General features: G+C 39.1%; 1 long non-coding RNA gene and 1 pseudogene across 3 annotated transcripts in view; both read left to right on the plus strand.

The window, feature by feature from the left end:
- The window catches only part of LOC124088890 (uncharacterized), a 259,076-nt gene extending 237,218 nt beyond the window's left edge, over nt 1-21,858 (plus strand). For all 3 annotated transcript variants that reach the window (XR_009226172.1, XR_009226170.1, XR_009226171.1), the window contains one exon: nt 19,149-21,858. This is a non-coding gene — a long non-coding RNA (uncharacterized LOC124088890). The remainder of the gene's footprint in view (nt 1-19,148) is intronic.
- The window catches only part of LOC124088886 (large ribosomal subunit protein eL39-like), a 42,540-nt pseudogene extending 20,682 nt beyond the window's left edge, over nt 1-21,858 (plus strand).
- Nucleotides 21,859-24,802: the final 2,944 nt, after the last annotated feature.

Raw genomic sequence — 24,802 nt, forward strand, 5'->3', positions numbered from 1 at the left:
GTGAGCCTGGCTCCCTTTGACACAGTTCTCTTTTGTATTCATTCCTTGCTATTTGTAGCAGGGAGAGACTCCTTGAGAAGTGTCGAATGTGCCAGATTTAAAATCTCCAAGGTAGCAGTTTCCACCTTTAAAATATTCCTCACCCTCTCCACGGAGTGTTCCCTATTCACCTCTCTCCAGTTTAATCTCAGCAGGAATTCTGATACTGCTGCGGCACCTTGAACCCAAAAATATGTCTCAACTATGCTTCTATATTCTTTTAATTTTATCAGTATGGCATACTCAGCACTTTTTAAGCTCATCTATTTTACAAATGCTCAAGTAAATTTAATTGCATCTTGTTGAACCTCTTTCTTACTGTGCTGTCATTTGTTAATAATGGGGGAACCAAGATGCACAAGGTATGATTATTATTAATGATGCCTCCGATTTACTTGAACCCACTGTTTGAATGAATTCAAGGCAGTTAGTACAAATCAGCTCATTTCTTCCCCCAAAAGTGCTGGGTTGAGACCTCAACTCCATGCTTGGTGCTATCACAACCTCTCTGGGAAAAGCACCTTATCATTAATTGCCTCAGTTCCCACCCATGAAACAGAAATAATGATGTAAGGACATTTGATGCCCTACACAGATCATGTGTGCCTATGATCCCAGAAACTTAGGAGGCTGAGGCAGGAGGATGGCAAGTTCAAGGCCAGCCTTGGCAACTTAACAAGACCCTGCCTCAAAATTAAAAATCAAAAAGGACTGGGACCCACTGGGGTATGGCTCAGTGGTAAGTGCCCCTGGGTTTAATCCCCAGTAGCAAAAAATAAATATATAAAATATATAATGATATTTGCTTCTCCTTCTCCTTATTCAAAAACTTTTATCTAAAAAGCCATATATATATATATATAGATAGATAGATATAGATATAGATATAGATATAGATACACACACACACACATACACACACACACACATATATATATGCACATGTATGTGGTGTGTGTGTGTGTTCATATATGATATAGCATGATGAAAGGTCTGAAAGTGCGGAAGGTATCTTAACTACTTAATATGAATCAAAGAATGAAAGACAATTTTAGGAGTACAATTGTAAACCCTGAAATTTGAGTCATATTTCCATCCCTCCTTGATGGTCACTGCCTGTCTGCCTCTCTGCCTATATGTTGAAAAGTGCTTAGAGATCCAGGAAAAATGATTGCTATTTAAAAAGGGAGTGATCTTCTAAAGAGCGTGGCTCTGGTCAGCAAAGGTGTCTCTAGGAACCATGGCAGCCAAAGGATTGTCTTTGAGATGAGAGCTCTTTGGGCTTCCAAAGCTTTGCCCTCCCTCACCTCACTCTCTCCTTTCCCCACACCCTCCAGGCTATGTGCAGGAATTTTAAAAAATATAGGAACCACTCCAGACCAAACCGCTGGCCTGCATCCTTGGTTGAATATCATCTCTAGACTCTTGGCCTAGCAATCTCAATCCTCAAAAGTCCCAGGGGCATAAATATGCCTTTTCGCTTGCCAGGCTGAACCTAATGACTGAATGGTAGGGAACCTCGATAGAAATAGAACTTGGCTCTTGGATGACACCCTTCAGCCAAGAATACTGATTTTCATAATGTCAGACTCAAATCCTCTTAGTATACAGGTAATGGGCATCTCACCTTTTAGAGGAGTGTCCTCTGTCTTTCTCTTTTCATTCCTGTAGAGATATGGAAGCTTTTCTTTCTCACCTTTCTAGCCCCCCTATGTCTGTTGAAAATTACTTTCTACAAACTGGTTGAGTGGGACCCCAAAACAATCAGAGTCAACCTTCAAAGACCACATTGGGAAAGTGCCAGTCCTTCTATGGAGTTAACCGGAAGCCAGGAAAAGTTTCCCAACTCACCCAATGAGGTAGAATGAGGCCACAGAATTATTTTATATATTCATGTCAATAAGTATTCTTATTATTAAGTATTCTTATTATTTTATATATTCATGTCAATAAGTATTCTTATACAAAGAATTATTGATTTCCTCTAATACCCAGAAAGCTAAAAAAAGCAAAAATTTTCTTACTAGGCAAAAATCTGAGTGATCAGCCTGACACTATGTAGCCTGATACTTGGAGCTGGTGTGGATTTCAGATATAAAATGCCAGATGATTTCTTTTGAGACCACTTGAGCAACAGATTGCCTATACCACACATTGCTCCCTACTGGTTCAAAGTCTCAGAGCTTTAGGAAGGACTTTGCTGACCAAATAGTATAAAAATAGGCTTATTCCTCCTTATCTTTCTGTGAAGAGTAGTCAACTATCGAGGGACTCCACCTTGGGAAATTTGTATAGTGTACATCTTGAGTACATTTAGACTAGAATGACTGTGGTATCTCTTCCAACTGTGCTTTGAGAACTGTCACTAACCCTAAAGGATACATCTTTACAAACTATCTTCTGGATTGATATAAGAAAAAATTATCCCAGCCTAGTGAAGTTAGTGACATGTTTGTAACAGAATCCAGTGGTGTCAAAATACCAAATGTGATAGAGAGGGACAGAAAGAATGTCATCATATTTAGATTCCCCTTGCCCACCTCTATTCTGAGACACAGGCTGCTCAGATGAAGAAAAGAATAGATCCATGCCCCCCCACCCCAACTGTGCCTTGAAACAATTTCTCCCACCTGCTTCCCCTTTTCTCCTCTTCTTTGACATCATGGTGTGTGTGTGCCTGACTCCATTCTTCATTGTGTCTTCTCACAAGACTTTTAGGATCAAGTGGTTCCTAGCCAAGAAACAAAAGCCAAACCATCCCCTTTCCCAATGAATTGGATGAAAACTGGTAATAAAATCAGGTACAACTCTAAGAGGTGACATTGAAGAAGAACCAAGCTGGGTACATAGGAATCGCATCCGAGACAACACAATTTATGCGTCACAAGGTCATGATCATCTTACCACATCAAGCTGAAAATACCACCACTGTCTGGACGGTTGGCCATATTTTATTAGAAATCTAACTTTTTGTTTCCATGGTCTAAGCTAGTAGATTGGTTCAGTAAGAAATATGTGAAACCTTTTGTTTGTTAAAAAAAAAAAAAAAGAGTAGGATAGAATTGAACTTGCCAAGGACAGCAATTATACACACTTAAAATATTCTTTCCTTAGGCAAAATAAGGAATTATCTAATCTTTCTTCAGAATACACATTACGAAACCCTGTAGTCATTTAGGTCAGATGGTCAGGAACCATTTCTAGCTTCTCGACCTCTTTTTATGAAAAGAGGACATCAGAGCTGGGTTGCTGATCACAGATCTGGACTCAGCCACACGCTCTAAGTGTCAGTGTTCTCTCTCCCTGCACTGAGCCCAGAATAGCCCTCCATGGCTGCGTCACCCTGGACACTTTATCACTTGATATGACCTCGGAGTCCACAGATCAGTGAGATTTCAGAGTTTGACTACCTTCACACAGAAATAGCATGACTGCAGAACTTAGAGAAGAAACTAAACAGACCAATTTTCTATTTTTCAGAAACACAGATAAATGTGGCTCTAAGTGGGACCAGAGCCAGAGTATAGTCTTAGAAAATAAGGCGGCAATTCACCATTTATTAAATTCCAGTTCGTGTGGTATTTTACTAAGCATTTTCCTCAGGGTTATTTAGACATGAATCCTACCCTCTCATCAAGTCACAATCAAAACCATATTAGCATTAAAATATATTCAGAAAACATTTGGTGAGCTTCTGCTGTGTGCTAGGTGCTCTGCCCTGTCCTAACGATAGAAGGGACCCTGCCACTATCTCTTTCTTCATGACCTTAAAGTTCAGAGAGAGAGATAGCATAGTAGGTAGATGATACATCATTTTCTATTCTGTAGCTAAGGAAATTGCACTTCCCAGCACAGTGCCTGACATATAATTAAGTACTCAATAACTCTGAATATGATAAAATCAGTAAAATGAAAAGAATGAATAAATGCTTTGAGTCAAGATAGGGTGCTATGGAAAATACATAGGAAAAACTAAGCTGTTTTGAGAAAACCAGTAGCAGGGCAAAGAATATAGCAATGCAAAGTGAGACTTGGGTTCAAATCCTGACAGTGGCACCTGTGAGGTGGGCAGTTCTATCTAATCTGTATTTTATTCTCTGCATCCATAAAACATCGATGATGCTTTTAAAGGACTAACTGAAATATTAGTTATCTGCATCTGAAGCATAGAAGACCCTCAATGATCGTTATTACAGGAATCACAGAGAACAGAATTCCAACTTTAAAGCAATAAATACTCAAGTCGTTACATTAAGGGCACAAATTATTCAAGGGATAGTAGCAATCATAAGCTTCAAGTCATATTGGAATGCAGGACAGCTGCTACAGGAGTTCTGAAACCTTGGGTGCACACAAGAGTGGAGGGAGGCCAAAGACTTACCTGAGTTTGTCTTCCTCTTCCAATCCATCCCAGAGGCTTTTGTATTCAGTTTTCTGCTGCAGAATGATGTGGCCCCTGAACAACCCATTCATAGCATGGTAAATACTTTTTTCCAATAACCTTCGGGCATTGTGATTTCACTGCTTAGTGTGGGTGCTTGATAAAGATTGTGTGTGTGTGTGTGTGTGTGTGTGTGTGCGTGCACGCGTGGACAATATTTTCTCTGTAAGTTCTTGCCAGAATTCACTCTCATTTCTTCTACCCCAAATATCCCCATATAAGTCATATTCCTTCATTGCACTTGGGTATATGAGGGCCTTCATATAGTTAAGTCAGTTCACACACACACACACACACACACACACGCTCACAGAAACACATCTGTTCTCTGCTGAATTTAGTTTTTGTTTTGTTTTGTTTTTGTTGTTGTTGTTTTAGGTGAGCTTTTAGGAAATGCCTAAGAAAAGTTGGATTGCCAGATATGCTAATATAATTGGGAGCAGTGGCGGGGGGATTTCTAGCAGCTGACTTTTGGGTTTGTCCATAACATGAGTCAGAAGGTGGCAAAAATCATCAAACAAGAGAGTAAGAGAGGCCAGAGAAAGGAGGTGGTGGGGACCAGACTTGAAAGAAACGGCAAGACATTAAAAACAATTTTACTTTGAAAGGGATAGAATTTGGGGAAGGGTGAACTAGAGGCGTTGAAGATTACGATGGGGGAGGGAAAGCAATTGATTGGGCCTTTGAAACCATGCCAGGAACCAAGATCCAGGGGTAGTGGCAGAGGGGATGGCCAGGTAGGACAATTAAAACGGAAATCTGGCTCCTTACAGCACAGCATGGAGCGGGGCTACAGAATTTGCTGCAGTAGGAGGTGGGGCCAGTCTGGCACAGTCTGTGGGTTTGAAAGGAGCTGGGCGGGTTGGAGAATGCCAGTTAGCCTTTGTAGTCTCAGCTCAGAGTGGGGGTGACAAATACTAGGTCAGAAGCCTGGCTTGGGTGGCTTTTGGAGAAATTTCCTCTCAGCTCCCAAACTCTTAAAATGTGCTCATCACACGGCTGGCCTCCAATCACAGCACAAACACGTGTCCTGGAGGCTGTCCGCCAGCAGATTTCGGCTGGTACCTGTTGGCTGCCTGGTGGGGTCCTCTCCCTTTCCTGTTCCCTAGAAGCTGACAACTGGGCTGACTACAGTATCTTTGCGTATTTCCCTGCACCCTCCCCACGTGCTTGCATCTCCCAGACCCCTAGGGTTAATCCCCAGGACAACCTTGCTTTAAAAGAAAAAATGTGGGGAGCCTACTTGAAGATTGGATCCCAGAGGCCTCTGTCTGTCCTGCCTCTGCCGGGGCCCCAGACAACCAGCTAAAGGAGATGGACATTCACAGAGAAAGCAGTAAGTTTTTGTTGTTGTTATTGTTGTTTGTTACTTGCAGAGCTTGGTTGCTGTCCATAATTAGGGTCCCTGAAAGCATGGGGTCTTCTTTTCTGTTTTTTCCCCTCTCCTTTCTTTCATTCTTTTTTTTCCCCCTTTCGTTTTCAGCAAAAATAAATCATACTCCTTTATTCTCCTGGGAGTGATTCATAAAAGCAATTAAATTAGAAAGTGCTTCTTCATCGTCGCTCATATCCCAGGTTAAAGATATCTGAGGTTGATCTGTGTATTCTCAACACTGTAATATTGGAAACTGTATCTGCATTTGCTAAAATAATTTGTGCTGATGGTTCTCCTCCAGAATAAATACTGTATAACTGGCTGATGGACGGTCATTATGCTGAATTTGTCCCAGGACTTGCACAGACGTCTTCTTGGGGATTTTTGTGCATATTTGCTGCTCCTCAAAGGGAGGGATAGACAGACTTTGGAAGGAGGGTGTGGTCCAGCTGATTCAGCTTCCTTCCAGGCCCATGCTGACTCCTTCCTCCTGCTCCTCCCTTTCCCCACCTCCTACCCCAGCTCCTCAGCTCCAACCTGAGCTAGCTGTCAATGCAATGTCATCTACCTTTCTGCTACAGCCATGTTAGCCTCGGTCAGGTAGGAGACCACTCCCCAAAACCGCATTCATTGCATCTGTGATCTCAGCATATTTTCAGACCAAGACGTGGATCAGACAATAGCATCTACTCTCTCAGCTTCTCCCATCCAGGGATTATTAGCCAAAGTAATAATAACAATAATAATACTGCACTTAGAAGCTGTCTAGTACATCCCATCTTCTGAGAGTCTTACAGATGCTAACTAATTAATCTTCCCAACACTCCATACGGGAGGTAAATATTCTTAAACATGAGAGAAGACATACATACATATGTATATGCTAAGGACAGCAAAACAGTTCACTTATTTATCATGGTTCACTTGATAATGTAACTGGTATTTTTAAAACACCCATCATAGATACAATAATTAGAGATATGCTTTTGTTAACAAAGCCACTACCCACTTCTAGCGTACCCTTGGGTACTAAATAATTACCCACTTTGTGTGGTTATCTAGCTCACTAATTACCCACAGAAATTGGGGTCAGGTGTTAACTGCTTGAAATAAGTATCCTCCAAAGACATCGCTAAGTTGTATAGAGAAAATGATGTGTTCTTAGCAAAACTTTCCTAAGTCATATATCTGTATGTCTTTATAAGCAGAGTGACTATAGAAAAGGGCAAATTAGCTTAGGATGTAAAAATCATGCTGAACTATTGTTGGAAATAGAGAGAGGGTTAGGAGAATCTCAGAAAAATCTCATTCTCCATTTACCTTTCCTTTTGAAAATGGGTGCAGCGGCATATAAGCTGGCCTTCATATACAAGTATACTAAGACAATTGATGACCTTAGTTAGAAATGATTCATTTTGGCGTTACAGGGAGGCACCCAGTGAGTCAAAGATTTTTTTTGACAGCTCCACCCTTTATGATTATTCTAGCATGTTTCGATTTTCTCCATCCGTCTAGTGCAAACACCCTGTTAGCCAAATCTGAAAAAGATTCTGACCCAGTCACCAACCTGATGACCATCTCTTTCTCCTTACCAATAATGACAAAAAGAAAAAAAAAAAGAGTATTAAAGAAAATCCAACACTCTGTAAGTGTTCTCTTTTTTGCCTGTATTCATTCTGCTTTCCTCCCTTCTCCTCTCTCTTCTTCCCCTCTCTGTTTTTCCTTCTCATTTGTGCTTTTTTCTTTTCCTTTTCCTTGGCTTCCAGCCGTGCTTCTGCAGGTCTCACTGTCAGAGACAAAGCACAGTGTATGTCTGAGTTGGGCACAAAGAAGCTACCTTTTTAAAACACGGACTTGGAGGAAACCTGCATCCTCAGATACCTCCCCTCCCGCCCCTTTCTTGCTATTTACAGAACCCAGCATTCTATTTAGCACAGCACTGCCTGTTGTCTACATGATTCTAGTTCAGAAAACTGTGTTAAGATGGTAATGTATATCCATTCTGTGTGTAGATAGGTAGAGACCCTAATTTCAGGAAGTGCCTTCTGTAAAAGATCATTGTATAGCACAGCTTTTGAAATGGGTGCTAACAGAAATGATATGCAATGCTCCCTTGGTTGACTCAGGATGGCTTTCTTTCTTCTTCTTTTTTTTTTTTTTTTTTTTTGCTTCTTTTCTTTTTTTGCCATCTGAAATATTATTTATCATTATTGAGGAACTTTAGACTGATCAATGAAGTGTATCTGATGGACACTTGGGAAGAAAAAATGCTTCAGGAATCAAGAAAATGCCTGCAGTGGAAGCAGAGGGTTAGGCTGAGCTGCAGTGAGTGATGAGTTCATTTCAAAATCCAAGGGAACATAAGTGGTAAATTAGTACATATTGCAACCATAGTCAAGGAGCAACACCCAGCCATTGAAAAGGAAGAGATTTTTAGCATTGTAGTCATTACATGCCTGAAGAGTGTCTATGTATCTTAAATATAGATTTGAGTCATTGCTCTTTTATCCCTCTCAATACTGATTTCAATGAAATATTTGAGCATTGTTGACTTTCTGTCCCAAAAAAAAAAAAAAAAAAACCCGCCAAGATTCACCAAATGCATCACCTGTACTCATACGTGCATGTGTGTTTTCAATTCCCACAGGATGCAAAACAATTAGGCAGAGAACTGCACCGAGGTCTCCCTTCTTCACTCCCCTCGGCTACACTTTATTTTGGTTTTATTTATCTATTATTTATTTATTTATATTTTTCCTTTTAGACGTTGTGATACCTGATCTCTGAGTCTAGCAGGTGGAAGATTTTTTTTTTTTTTTTAATTTGTATAATACAGTGTCTGGCCTTTCCCCTGACCTGCTGGTGTATTTTTGGTCTCATTAGTAGTCAGGGAGATGCCTTAGTGCATCCGGTGCTGCGAGTCAGGGATGAGAGACATTACAACAGAGAGAGCAAGCGCGAGAGAATATTAGAAGAGAGGCTTGTCTCCAAGATATGGAAGGAAGTGAGAAATGACAGGGCTGCAAGCTTTGTATGTAGGAGCCTGGTAGGGCGGGGGAGTGCGAGGAGAGCCAAGTGGATTCTCAGAAAAGGGGGGAAGCCATAGAAGAGCTAAAGGTGATTAGAGGGGGATATTGATTCCTTATTTTGCCAGAGATTTAAGCATGCAAGGAATCTGCAGCATGGTTGGCAAAAGGAGACCGGTTGCCTTCTGTAACCAGATACTCAGGCTTTCCAGGAGCCTAGGGAGAGAGCCGAGAAGAAAGGGGGCAGTGTGGTCTAGGAAAATTCAACTTGTCGCTGATTTGTGCCTGATGCTTGCTGTCCGTCAGCAGCCTCCCTTACAATCTTTTTTTCTCTCTCTTCTTTTTTTTTTTTCTCTTGCCTTCTCCTTCTCCACTGAAGCCTAGGGGAGCCAGTAAAGATTAAATGTGCTTTCTCAAAGGCAGCCACTTCATGCTGCTATGTCGAAAGGGCCATTATTATTATTTTTTTTAATACTAAAAGAAAAAGGGAGAGAGGTTGAGAGAGAGAGAGAGAGAGAGAAAGGAGAGAGAGAGAGAGAGAGAGAGAGAGAGAGAGAGAGAGAAGCTAGGTATGATGATGACGGACTAGCTTTTCTGAGAGGAAAAGGAAAAGGGAAGGGAGAGAAAAAGGAGAGACCCTGAGCTGAACGGAGGATTGTGCATGAGAAGAACCTACAGAGGTGAGAAAAAAAAAAAAAAAGTTGGCTGGTGGGGGGGGGGCGGGGGAGGGGGTGCTAAACAGACCCTGTACAGAGGGAAAAGAGACATAATTTAGCTGTCATAATTTAGCTGGCATGATTCTATTTTTCAAAAGTGGGGGAGGGGAGAGCCTGGAGCTCTAACTGTTCCTAGTTCCATACGGAAATATATTAAAAAATATTTAGCATTTTTACAAAGTGCCGGAATCCCCCCTCCAGTGTCTTCCTTGCTATGGTTGCTTTGTCATTCTCTTTGACTAGCCAGCCATCTACTTTGTTCAGGCCTGGAATAAAAGAAAATTAAAAAAAAAAAGAGAGAGGAAAAAAATTTTTTAAAAAAGAGTCATCTTCCCAACCGCTTTCCCTCCCTCCGGTTTCATTTTTGGAGGCCCTGGCACAAGGGCACAGCTTCCGCCCATGAGATGGGGGGAAACGACCGTCAGGTACAGAACCAGTCCCTGTCTGCGAAGATGGAGGGGAATTATGCTTCGAATTCCTCTGAAATTTTGGCCAAAAGCTTCAAAGGATCCGCAGCGGGAGGTGGGGGGCTGTGTTTCCTAGCTTGCACCCACCCCTTCCCACTTCCCGGCTACCAAATGACAGCCTGGTGCTCGCTCTTGGTGATTTGGCCTTGGTTTCAGCCGAGCAGCTGATGCAGAGGAGGGCCCGGCTTGCAGGGCTGGCAAAGTGCACACTAAAGAAAGAAGAAATAAAAAAGAAAGAAAGAAAGAATGGGGGGGGGAAGTCCAGCTCTAGGGAGGTTTCTCTCTCTCTTCTTTTTCTTTAAAAAAAATTTTTTTAACTGAATATTTTCCAAATTCGATCAGCCCCAGCCCCTCCCTCCATTCCCAGCCAACTGCCTTTTTTTTTTCTCTCTCGTGAAAACATAAACTACAGAGTTACAGTCTCTAGATTTGGTGTATCGCTTCCTGCCCCCGCCTCCCCCTCCCCGCCCCACTCTCTGTCCTCTATTGAAACACCTCGCCCAGCCTAGCGCACTGCGAGCTCACATTCTCCCCCTTGCCCGGGATGGTGCTGCTGGAGGCTGTGCAGCACGGCTCCGCTTCAAACGGGTGAGTTCAAAACGCTCTGCGTATGAATACTTTCATAGCCCCGGATCCTCCTCCTCTGCCTTCCCCTTCCGAAAACCCCATTTCTATGATTTTGCATGCGGCATGCTTGCCTTGGGGGAAGGAGAGGCTTCATATTTTCTTCTCAGTCATTTGTGCTAGCTGTAACTTAAATCTTTGAATATACAGTTACTGCTGATTGTAGATCACGGTTTTAAAAACACAGGCATTTCTGGGTCTGTTTATATTATTTTCCATTTTAGTAAACTGTTTTGCCCAAAGCTTGAAAGAGTTTTCTCTGATACACTCACAATTTTATGCTCAGGTATGTATATGCGCCCCCAATACTGCGTAAGCGTGGATATGTATAGATTGTAACTAAATGGAATCTTAATTTTATAAGGAAGGAAGCTTAGAGAGTTGATGACATACCGTGCCACCTGTTTGTTGCATTTTAGTCATGACCCTCGAACAAAATTGCCTGCTATTCTTGTTTTGCTTTGTTTTGTCTCAAGAAAGGAAAATTTGCTGCGCTCCTCTCAGTCCCTGAGACCCTAACTTGTGATGTTTACCGTTTAAATCCACGGGTTAGGCTCTTGGGAGCTGCGAGTCGTGCCTGCGCATCCTGGAAATTTGGTGGAACTTTTTTTCTTTAAAGCAAAAACAAAAGAAAAGAAAGTTTGTCTGAAGTAACTGAGTACACCTCTGAGGTTTTCATTGTTAGCTGGCATCAGGTGACCAGAGAGTGGCAGCTCTTGGATTTCTGTTATAAAGTAGGTATATACTCTGTTGCAATCGCGTGTTGGTTGCTATGTCTGTATATTATTGATGCCTGAGGCTTGTGGAACTCATCTGCACGGTGTATTCCTTGAGAGCAACACGCAGTACTATCCGAGCGTAACAAGATCAGCTCAGTACCTGGTGCTTGACCTCAGAACATCTCAGCTGAAGTCCCAGCATGCCCCGTGCCTCCAACTTTTAAACTCAACAGTTAATCTCAAAATTGTGCCCATTTACAAAGGGCATGTGAATATATTATATATGCGATGTCCACACATGTGTTTCATATATGGTAGAGAGTGGCCACACTGACACAGATAGGGATGAAGCAGTAGTTTGGGCTACAATATTAATAGGTTAAAAATTATACTCTTGCTGTTCTACACAAAGAGTGGAATTTATGGTATTACTAAAGATGAAATTTGTATTACTTTGCAATATTTTTTTAAAAAAATAAAAAGGATATTGCCTCCTCGCGTGGTACCTTAAAAAAAAAAAACGTTATACTTGATTAATTTAATAGTGATAGAGATTGGAAATATATTTTCTAAATACATGAACTGAAGGAAGAGACAACAGCAGCACACATAATAATTATTGTATTCTTTAGAAGTAATCAATGACTATTATTCTTCATTTAAGAACTGAAAAATATTTTATCTGGATTTAATTTCAATCCAACAGTTATTTATGACATAAAACTGTACATTTAAAATTACTCTCTCATAAGGCAATTGTTAGCCTTACCTTTTCTATAGTTTTCTGGAGCTGTAACTTTTTATATCAGAATAATTTCAGTGATTTAGTTCTGTCTCATGGTTGGGAAAGGGAACATTAACTTACCTTTCCTTTGTTGTGAAAAATTCCGGTATACAATTTCCTTTAAGCAATTTTAGTATTCTCAAGCCAACCTTTCTCTTCCGTTTTTGGAAAATACCTAAATCAACCCTGACTTTAAATACTTTCTTCTTCTAAAGACTTTATATAGGTTGTAATCTCATTTTATACATGAAGTTGAAGGTTAAGGAAAATGTTCTTTTCTTAAAAGATTTTTTTAAAAGCGATTGTTGCAGTTTTAGTCATTGAGTCCAAATCACAGTCAAGAAACCATTTTGTATCAGAAAACTGAATTCAGAAGAACTGTGCAACAACTGCAACATGCCTTTTGTTGAAACCTCTTGTGCAGCTGTAATATTTAAATATTACTTTCCAGCCTTTGGTAGTTCAGAATATGCTTCAAAGAAAAGAGTTACTTGATTTTTGAGTCATCTTCCATTTTTATGAAATGGATCAGTGATTTCCCCCCATCTTAGATAATGTGCATGCATAGGTATTTGGAAATATGACAAGGCATCTATTTTACTTATAGATATATATTACCACATGATTCATATGTAATGTTTGCAAAACATTTGGTGCTTTTTGAAGTCAAATTACATCTGTAGTTTTTTATTCTATGAAAATATGGGCACAGATCAATAAAAATATGCTAGATGTAATACTGATTTCAAATGATAACAGGGTAGTAATTTAATACAAGTGTTTCAGCTGGTATTCCAAGGCACTCCTTTGGTCTTTTACATGTTTTCAAGTGGATTGCTCATGTTCCAAGGTTGCTATCGTACAACTGATCACCCAGGCATTTAGGAGTGCATACAACACACAAGATTTTATATTTCAGCAGGCAACTGCAAGGGCAGGTTTCTCAACACCCCTTCTTCCTCACCAAGCCCATCAGTGAAGTTCAGTGAAATGAATAACATAATTGGTGGTTGGTTCAATCACTACCAGTCTAGACTAGCCCAGACGCATCAATTAGAGGGGGCTGTCTTTTAAAGGGAGAGTGCAACCGAAACAAGCAGGGCATTATTGATACTGATCTTTAAAAGTGCAAATCCAGCTTGGCAGATAAAAAAAAAAAATAAGGCGGGGAATTGGGGTGGGGGTGCTTTGGGGGAAGAAAAGAGAACGAAGTGAACTGGAGCCTTCGGACACAGAAGGACAGGAAGCTTGAGAGAAAAGGAGGGATAATGAGTGGAATGAATTGTAGCACCTCCTGGAACACAGTTACAGTTCAGTTCACAGGGCATACTGGCTCGCCATATTTTTAACTAGACGCACCTCCCCCCCCACCCCCAGCACACACACCACCACCACCTCTTTTTTTAAAAATTTCTCTTTTTGCCTCTGTTTCCAAAGAAATGCCAGCTTGAAACCAATGCAGTTGGAAATTTAACAGCTTTGGGAAGCTCAGTGAGAATAAAGCCAAGAAATATGAACTAGCCCAAACCCCTTTTGCAACATTTTTCCCCAAAAGAAAAACACAGAGTATGTTTATTTTCAAGTTTTTAATCCTTCTTACCTTTTTAAAAACTAAAGTGTACTAGTGAACAGTACTCATTTTAAATCTAGCACCTGGGAATGAAGTTTATAGGCAAGACACCTTTATGGAAAAAGCTTATGGTTTTCCACTGAATGCAATAAATTTATGAAGAATATAACAAAAGGCTTTGGTGGTTTGATAGTTTTTTCCCCCCCCACTTGGAAAAAAAAAAAAAAGACAGATGATTTAGAAAGTGTTAGGAACACATCAAGCCCCAGGGAAAGAAAATGTTTGATTGGTATTAATTAAAACACTGCTAATATATTCTAATAAAATCAAACTTAACATTCTAAACTAATCTGCTTGGTATGTCAAAGAAAAAGAAAAGTATTATCTTATTTGCATCTCTGCAATCCAAATGCATTTGCTCATTCAGCAGAATTAATTTTTATCACCAGCCTGTTTAATCTCTTCACAGATTTAGTCAAACTTATTCTTTCAAACTAAAAAGGATCAGGGTGGGGAAGGCATGGAAGGTATTGGGAAGACTAGTGACTGTATTTAGAACTGGCTTTATGCTTTACGATGTTCTTTTCTCTTCCTTCGCTATAATGGGGTGTGGAGGAAAACCGTGAGACCGCCTTGAGGATGATGAATGGTTCATTTTTCCTCTTTCTCTCCTACTACCTGCCGGTTATTTAAGAATTTCAGTGGTTAGATTATGCGAGTGGCATTTATGTACGTGACTGGTGTTGGTCTGTTGATTAAATCTAATTTTTTTGTAATTTCACAATCTATTTTATTGCAAATTTTTAATGAAAAAAAAGGGGGGGTGGGGGGCTCTTAAGCCAGAAACAAATTGCCTCAGTTATTTTTCAACTGTAGTTCTTCTAAGAGAAAGCGGAGAAGTGAATGTAAAATTGTATTCATTAAGAACTGAGTTCTTTGTTTCATTTTTAAGTGAAAACTTCTCCAGGAAAATTTCATATTTTTATGCAGCAGCGAGTTGTAGTCTCTATATTCTCAAGCTCTCACAACTGATAAACTTACCCCCAAATGATATCTTAACCAAAATGCTTCTCCTCTCATTACTGTACCGTAATTATGATATTATATGCAAATATGTGCCTAAAACAAAAAAATGGCTGGACCAGATAGATATTGAGGACCACATTTATGTGTTTCCAAAATAAGGATTTCTGCATACTACCAACGAGATGTAAGCTACCAAGTAAACTAGCGATGTTGCTGCCTTTTTGCTCCATTGCCTTTTCAAGTCTTCAACGTAAAAGAGCAATCGCAGTTCGGTTTCACATGTATTGTTCTATAATCCAGGCAATAAATGCTAATTAGTAATGCTCAAGGATCCGACCATTCAGAGTAATTATCATAATTTACTTCTTCCTTGTTAAAGACATTCCTTGCTGATTTAAAAAAAAATTAAATCCTCCTTTTACATTGCACTGCAGTGGATATGCACTAGAGAGATGTCAAGGTATAGTTATATCCTTGTGACTGCATTCAAAGTCACCGACATGTGCCTCTTAACTTATTCCAAATGGAATTGCAACTTAATTTCTGAAGCGAAATTCATGTAAATGCATAAAGTTTTGCATGAGCACCAGGAATGTATGATTTTATTTTACAAACCCCAAGGCTCCTCCTTCCCCGCCCACCCCCTTTCTAAAACCACTTACAGAGCAGAACAAAGGAAACTGCTAACTATAGAGGCATCATTAAGTGTGAACAGCAACAGTATGATAAAGTATGTGATATGACAACATATTTCATTGCACAAAAGTGCAGATAATTAAATAATTCAATAGTAACCCTGACTAATTAGCAGAAAGATCTTTAAGGAGGAATCAAGAAAATGGATCCAATCAAGTTGAATAATATGCTTCCTTCTCCAAGATCATAAATATATTTTGGTTATTTGATGATTGATTCACACAGAAAAATGAGGACAAAAGCCTGATCCTCAAAGTGGAGCTTTGATCTGGTGTCCTCTTTAGGACAAATTAATTGTATGTTTTAAAAGAGCTCAACTGAACGTGGAGTTTTTTCTGTTTTCAATCAAAGGTACAACATGCCATTTTATTTCACTTTTGTCTCTTATCCCTCAATCTAAAAAAATAATCGATCCTTTATCTTATCATATCAGGCCTCAGAATCTATATGTAGCCTCTTCTGCATTTTCCAGTGAGGTTCATGTTTAAGTTCCTTATTACTTGGGGCAAGTATCATGTGCACAGAAGGAACAGAATAAATATTACATAGGGTGGAGCCCTCCCCCTCTCCTTTATCAAGGTGATATTCCCCGTGTTCATTGTTCATTTTAAGAGAGAGCTGCAGTTTTTACTTGAGGACTGTAAGCACATTAGAGGAATAATTCCCTTTGGATACTATACAGAAGGAGCCACCTGCAAAATGTTGATGCTGTTATTGAAGCCTCAAGTGGAATCAGCTTTCAAAAAATTAGATATTAGATACATCCGATATAATTTGCGATGTGTAATTATACTAATGTGCATATAGTTGTGTGTTGCTTTACATGTTGCCTACTTGAGTTTCTACCCCCCCCCCACCTCCCACCCTTGGGCATTTCTCATCATCTGAAACAGTTCCTGAGGAGAATGTTTTTCAAGTCAGCTTATTCTTTTTAAATTCCTCATTAATTGACATAAGAATAAAAGGACTCTACAGTCTGTGTTCTTGTGAGAGAATGAATGTGTGCAACCTCAATGCTGGAAATTAATGATCTCTAAAAGGGTTATCACTGTGGACACCTGCATTATTTGTGAAATATTTGCTATTCTTTATTGATTTGGTCTTCATCCTGAGTTTGGACAACTTGAAGTAATGGAGGATATTAGAATAGTAAATCTTATTCGTAAGAAATCCATTTCCTTTGTTGGAATAATGAGATAAAATGCCAAAAAAATGGCCTCGGGCAGAGAAAATAATTTTAATTTAATCAAAATAATAACGATAATAAACAATTCTTTTTATTTTCTTTTTCTTCCATTTTCCATGCCACAAGATGAGTAACTGAAACTCTGCTTTAGGTCACTTATGCACTAACATCAACTTCCCTTTTGGGGTCTCAACATGACACCAGAGAGCTACTTATGGCTCAACTGGAGAGGCCCCCTCCAAGAATCTGACCCCTGAAGATTTACCTATTAAGGAAAAAAGCCCAGGCAAAGCCACATTGAGTTGGTTGGTCAGCCTGGCACTTGACATTTACCATATGCTCGGTAGGTGAAGAGTTTCTTAATGCAAATTCAAAGAATCATTACCATTGGATTGCAGAAGGATCCTGAGCAAGATGATATAAGAGTCCCATTTCATGTCATGCATTCAGGAGACAAAAGGATTTCAAAGGAGCCTCTTGTTGAGGTGATACAGGTTATTACTCCAATTAAGTAGGCACAGAGCCTGAATAAAGCTGATTTATAAGATATCTAAATCATAATAGACCGCTAAATATGGTCTTTCACATATTTATACTGTTTATTCCTCAAAATTAATTTTGATAATGGAGTCTATATTATATGAGACATTTTGCATGTGCTATCTCTATATAACACCAAAGCAATACCTTGTTTTACTTTCTACCTGCTCATATATTCAAGGTCTTTCCATTATTGACCATTCAAATGAGTCACAAAAATATTGTATGCAAGTCCTTCCTTAATAAATAGCATTTTAATTTGTTCACAAATGTGTATCAAAAGCTTAGCACCCCATCCTTTCTGACAATGTTCACAAAATAATAAATTTTAAAATCTTCTAAGATGTGTAGCGACTTACTTACCCAGGATCAGTTACTTATGGTTGGTTAGAACAGCAGAATACCTATTCACAATATTTACCCCTAAGTTATCTATATTTTTTGGAATAAAACAATATTGTTCCTGCCATCTGGAGAACCTCAGTATGCTCAAAGGATTTAGGGGAGAGAGCAGTGATGGGTCATGATATATCCATTTTGGTGCATCTCTATTTGTGGGAGCATAAAGAAGAGGCTGGCAGTAAAGACTTTGGTTAAATCAAAATCCATTGGCAAAATATATTTCATTCACCATAAGTTTTGCAGAATAAAAGAAGCATTAACGCAACTCTTCTCAAATATCCTCATCTGTAAAATGAGTGAGGTGGATTAGTCAGGCTCTACATTCTTTGACAGCTCTAAGAATTTTTGAGGCTATTCTCTAGTACGTGGCATAGGAACAAGCTCAGGACCTGTAAATCCAGAGTCTATTGTACCAACGGTTGCCCTTCTAAAGTTATATTTGATTCCGCCTCCGGGGTCTGAATCTACTAACATATTTTGCCTTCATGCTAAAGCAGTAAAGACTGGAGTTCATTTTCAGGAAGGGGCAGTGACAGAAAAGAGCAACAGCTGAGGAATGAAACAAGCTGCACAGTGGGAGAAGCAATTCTTGATCTGAGTTCTAAGCTCATTTCCTTCAACATGAATGCAGAAGAAATTCAGACAAGCACCTGCCTTTCTGTAGTAAAGCCCTATTCTTTAGTGCTTCTGTTTTCATGTAATTACTTGTAGTGTGGTTTGTTGGATTGATGCCTTTGAGTTTCACATTCCCCCTTTCCCTCGATTCATTGGAATCAAAGCCTACAGCAGTTGCATCAACACACCACACTTCCCAAATTAAACCTTGACATGTTCAAAACCACCTGGAAATTACTCCACCCTGTTTTCTAAAAACACTCAGATTGTGGAGTGTCTTCTTGAATACTATGAATCTGCTTCCCCCAGCTTTCACGGCTTCAATAAATTTACACCCTGCTTCTCTTTTCTGCACATGCTGTCCCTCTGCCTCAAGATTTGAGGAACCTTTCTTTCTTCCCTCCCTTCTTTCTCTCTTTTCTGCTCTTTCAGTGCTGTGTGCCACATTCTGTGCCAGGCACTGGAAATACCAAGACAAATACAAGGGACTCACAGTTAACACCTGACAGTCTAGTGACTTCATTCACTCCTACATTACTGTGCAGTTATCTACCCACAACTAGTTTATCTTGCCTTTAGTTCTTGGATTTATTTCAATGTGTCCTCAGTGTCCTGTGGCCTTTTGTTCTTTTCCTGTGTGTTCTACTTCAACAACTTCCTATTGAATTAAACCTGAAGCTTTTCTTACAGCGTATCCCCCAGAGTGATTGGAGTGCTACTCTTGCACACACACAGGTGATGCCACTGCTTGACTGATTCTTGAGCAAGCTGAACAATGAATGGGAGTTCTGTTTTTTCTGGTGATGCAAGCAAGCATCTCAGCTGTAGTTAGAAATAGCATGCTCCCCAAAGTATCATTTATTCATTTTTATTAAAGAGTCAATGCGATAACTTTGTGTGACATGTTCTATTATTTTTTTAGTTTTGTCGATGTTCCTTTCAGCTGATCCTATAGCCCCCCTCCTCAGGAATGTCTCCCCAGTGAAAGGACAAAGACTGCAGAGACTGCTATATTGATGGAACCTCACGTCAACTGTGAAGTTGAGACAAAGAAAATGTCCACCTGAAGACATCTCTCCTGTCCAGCAGTACACCCAAATGTGCAGTTTCGGCCAATAGAACCCTCAGAATAAGAGCAATCTTTCCAAGAAACAGAAAAACCCAGTACTGACATCTAGATCTCTGATGAGCCAAGAACTTTCCCTTCCTTGTGTGTATTCCTCTGTTTGTATTTTAATTCATGTGACATTCATTTTTTTTCCTACTATGGACATAATTGTTAATGCACTAGTACTAGAATCTGAATGGGCACAAATGTGCTAATGTCCTAAAGAACAAAATCAATACAATAAGGAGAATGATGTTTAGCCACAAGTAGTTTCTTCTTCAGAGCAACCAGAAAATTGAAAAGTACCTTAGAAATAGCAAGGCAGGCATGGGCAAGTTGAAGGATCAAATAACAGAAAAGATTCATAGGGCAGCATAGAAATACCACACTGTTTCACCTGACACCAACCCACCAACCATTATTTTTAGGACAAAAGCTCTGTTCTATGAGATCTGGTCCCTGCTTGTAAGAAGCTTCAATCTAGTTAGGCAAAGTTACATAAACTTTTGAAGAGAGGAGAAACAGGTTGGGTCAGAGGATGATAAGAGCCAAAGTAGAACAAAAGATGTAGATAATGAGCTCAAAGAAGATTACCACGAGATGAGTGGACCGACCTTTTGGGGAAGAAAACTCCCCAAAGAGGAAAATGTGAGATGAATTTTGAAGGACTCAAAAATTTAGAAAAATTGAAAGTTAGGAGAAAACAGAGACCTGTAGTTTGACATGACACTATGAGCAAAGCCGAGAAAGAGGAAATTCGGATATATGGTGTAGTTAGGAGATGATGACTTCACCCCAGACATTCAGCACTTGTCCCTGTGTATTTGATAAAGTGTGTACACACACCTCCCCTCTCCAACCTCAGGCATCACCTAGAATTATAATTGAATTTCTTTTCTGTTAAAGCAAGTGAGGGTAATTGGTGATAATATGGAGAATTCATGATTTTTCTGTTAATAACAATTGGTATTTACTAAGTTCTCACTGTATGTTAAGCATTTTCCATATAAACTCAAACAACTATGCAAATTAGATACTGTTATCCCCATTTTACAGGCAACAAAACAGGTTAAATGAGGTGATAGAACTTGCCAAGGTGTTAGGTAAGGAGGCTCACAATCAGAATTCTGATTGCAAAGCTCATGATCTCAAGCACGAAGTCACAATATTGTGATCAATGTCAACAGGATCACCATTTTTTAATATTACTTGATAGTTGTCTATCAACAAATAGTTGTGGGTTTTTTAAGTTAGCACTTCAACTTTTTCAGCTTTAGGATTTTTAGTAATCATAAAACACATTCTATCACTCTAGTTACACTAGAGTTACAGTAGAGTTACATTAGAGTAATAGAATGTTGTACAAAATTGGGAGAGTAGACCTTGAAGAATTTTAGACATTTCTCTTTTTTTCCTCTTTTCTTTCTTTTTTTGGGGGGGGCAAATTTTGATGAGATTTTCTACTTTGTTCTGTAAGAAATCACAAATATTTTTTAAAAAGAGGAGGGGCTTAATCACTTATCACAGTATCTTTTTTTTATAGGCAAGATAAATCTAAAGTTTAGAGTGACTTACAGAAGGTCACATAGTGAGTGTGGCAGAGCAAGGAACAGAAACCAGGCCCTCCAGTCCACTCTCAATGCTCTTGAACTACTACTCCATCCTACCTAAATGAAGCACAACCTTGAATTTGATTAAAGGAAACTCTATCTAGGTAATCAGGGAGCATTGAACTTAGTAGGCTGCTTCAATTCTGCACCTCTTTGGCATCCCTCAGTGTGAAATGTAGCTAGCTCTGCATATAACATTAGACCCATAAATGGCCAACATCCATTCCCAAAGAACACACAGTGGCCAAAATTTGTACAATATCTTCAATGATATCCTCAAGTTATTTGGAATGCTCAGTTCACCTGCAAAGATCAAATCTTCTGATAACCATCTTCTTTACCAATTTTAGGCACAGTATACATTAGTAAGTACTTTTGCATGAATGTTTATACATGACTATTTCAATAGTACTTACGTTTTTTAAAATATCTAGTCACTTGTTATTATAATTCTCACTCATTCATGAAACTACCTCAAGAATACCTTGACCAAAAAAAGCTAGAACTGAGGAGTATCTCTTCTTTACCAGCTCCTTTGCATTCAGTTGGCATCTAGGAATGCTTACTGAAGTGATCCTCTGGATAACATAGAGGTTTGAACTGCAAATGTGCCTTGAAGGAGTCAGTTAAGCTGGATCTACTGAGGAGCAGAAGTCTGAATGTTTGGAAGTGCCTCAATATTTACCTGTGGTAAATTTTCACTTAGGTATCTGTCCTGTCACATTGCATTCTTCTCATGGCTCTGGTCATTCTGTTTTCAAAATGATGACTGTTGGCCATATCTTACACTGAGAGGTCATAAATAAACAGGGTTTTTAATAAAAGGGGAGCCAAGCACAAGGCATGAGTTTGTTGACATTTTATGAGATTCTGTCCTATGTCCCTAATTCCCAATAAAATAAATATTGCATCAACTCTGAACTTGTGTTGATTTCTTGGAAAAGTATGTTCTCATAAATTGTTTTCACTAGTATGGATCAAAGCTGGTTTCAGGATCCATGAGGAGCAAATAATTTAATGTGATAAGAAAATTTAAATTTAGAAGGCAATCTGCAAATGATCCTATGTTACTTTTAAATAAATAGTGCTATCATCCACCCAAGTCAGACACCAAGGTATGTGGTCCTTGTCTTTTCCCCTTCCAACTGCCCTGGCTGATCATTCAGGTAATCCATTTGACCATTCCTTCTTTCTGCTATTCAAATATGTCTACTTTTCTTCATCATCTGCTTTAGTAAAGACAACCCTCATTTCTTTCCTGGATCATTGCATAGTGACTCCAGTGTTTCCTTCTATATTGCCAAGTGGCACCAGGGCAATCTCTAAATCACAAACATGATCATATCATCACATAGTTTCAAACTCTTTACTGCTGCCTTTTGCCCTTGACATATCATGATACCAAACGCCCTTTATGTCCTGGATCCTGGCTCAAACAGTCCTCTCTGGACTCCAGTTCCTCTCTCCCCCTCCTTTTGTAGGCATGAGGCATCCATCTTTGCCTTTCCTTAACATTCCTTTTATCTTCTCAGCTTTCTCACTGACATCACTTTCTTGTACTCTCTCTGCTACTTCTGTCAAACTTCCATCATGTGATTTCTGATCTCATTCCAGCAGCCATCTTCTCTTGAAAGGCTTCACTTGAACCATTGTACTAGGACTGACGGCTCCCAGATGCCTTCATAGCATTCCGCGCTTAGCACTCCCCAGAAAGGATTGTGATGACCTTGTTCCAGTCTCCTCTATTAGAGTATGAGAATCTAAAGCTGCACTGTTGAACATGGAAGCCACCCCTCCCGTGTAGCTATTTTCATTTAAATCAATTAGTATTAAGTAAAATTAGAGATTCAGTTCCTTGGTTGCCATGACCACATCTCAAGGGCTCAATAGCCACGTACAACTGGTGGCTGCCCTAACAAACACCATAGTTATAAAACACTTCTATCAATGACCAAGTTCTGTGGGACAGTGCTGTTCTGGAAGATAACTACTATGTTTTTTGGTTGTTTCATCCTCTATATTTGCAGCCTTTTAAACTAGGACTTCCATAGAGCACAAGAACATGATTTGAATGACTAATCTCTCAATTATCCCAAGGATGATGTATAACAAACACTATATCATCTCCCAGGGCATTAGGGTTCACTTGTAGCATAAAGGTCTGCTTGAGACAGTGCACAGTAGCCAATCACAATATTTGACACAATATAAATGCTTCATTTATATCTGTTGAATGAATGATATATCTGAATACTTAAAGATATATAGTTTTATTTATTTTCACTTGGGCATGGGGAGTCTTATAAGAAATGTCCCTTCAGATTAGAAAGAGCACCTTCTCTAGAGGATCTGATGATAGATGATTTACTTACTTTCATCCTAAGGATAGGTGAATGATATCATTGCATAGGATTACCTATTATTTTAATTTCCTTTGATGTTTGTACAGGCAAGCAAAGAGTATTGCAGTCTTATTCAGTGAATGAAGTCAAAATGGAAATTATCCAGGGGATATCAAGTTTGATAAACCAAATTTCATTTAGGGGATTAGTCAAAGTTTACTAAAAAAATATTGTTTACTGAGCCCCTAGGATATGCCAGGCACTTTGTTGGGTCTTAGAGATGTAGGAGGGAACAGGATAGACATGATATTTTTATTCACGGTGAATGACAGTAATATAATAATTTTAGTTCCTCCTTGCATTACACCCAAAGCAAGAGTTCCCTTCCTTGGCTGTACATTCTAACTCTATTTAAGGAGTTTAAAAAACAATGATACCTGGGTCTCTTCTCAAAAGATTCTGACTTAATCGATGTGAATATATCTGGGACTTTGGATTTTTAAAAAAAAAAATTCCCCCTGATGATTGAAATGTTCAGCCAAAATTGATAACTCTCATCCTATCAGGATACAACAATAAAATGAGCTCAAAAACAAACAAACAAACAAAAAAAAAAAAAAAAAAACTAAGAGTTCCTGGTATTGGCGGCTGAAAGTATATTACCCAAAAGGAAAAACTTGAAAATTACTCATTGAATATGCCTTCCTTTTGCTTTTTATTTCTCAGAATATAAACCAATACATTGTCACCAAGTTAGTTGTCCAGGTCACATAGCCAGTTCATGACTGAGATAAGAGTTAACCTAAGGTTTCTGATTTTAACACAGCACTCCTGCTACCCTAAACTGTCTCAGAGAAATGGAAAATATAATTATCTTCAATCAAGAGACAATAAGCATTTACTGTGCTCATAATTTTTAAAAGCAAGAATTGAATTGGTGCCATTTTGAATCCTATGTACTCAAATATCTCTGTGAATTAGTGAGCACTATTGATTGATTTTGTTAAAATGCAACTTCTTTTTTAAAAGTGTGTGTGTGTGTGTGTAGGTATAAACTCTAAAGAGGCAACTCAAGATGTTGCAACATTCTTATGAATTCAAAAATCAACATACACATGGTAAATTCCACACATAACTAGGAAGGACATTTTGTCTTTAAACTTGAATTCCTCAATACCTGAAATGGTAGGGAAAAGAAAAAATAAAATAGTGCATCATGCTCCCACATTCTCTGTCCCCACCTACCTGATTCCATGACATCCCATTTAGTTTAATATTTTACAGTTGCAGGTAAAAATTGCCAGTCTATCCCCATGAGAAAAGTTGACATTCAAAATAACTAGTATAAAAATAGCTATCTCTTTTAGTTATCACCATGCTGTTTTTAGGTTCTACTCATGGATCAAGAGAATCCAGGAACTATAAATCATCTAGTCCACTGTTCTCCATCCACCTAAGACCCCAGAGAGAAAATGTGCCTTTCCATTTTTCGAAGGCATCAAAATAAAAACGAATG

The sequence above is a fragment of the Marmota monax genome, unplaced genomic scaffold, assembly GCF_021218885.2.
Source record: "Marmota monax isolate L192 unplaced genomic scaffold, Marmota_monax_Labrador192_F-V1.1 WCK01_AAM20220418_F8-fsc00081, whole genome shotgun sequence".
NCBI lineage: Eukaryota > Metazoa > Chordata > Mammalia > Rodentia > Sciuridae > Marmota > Marmota monax.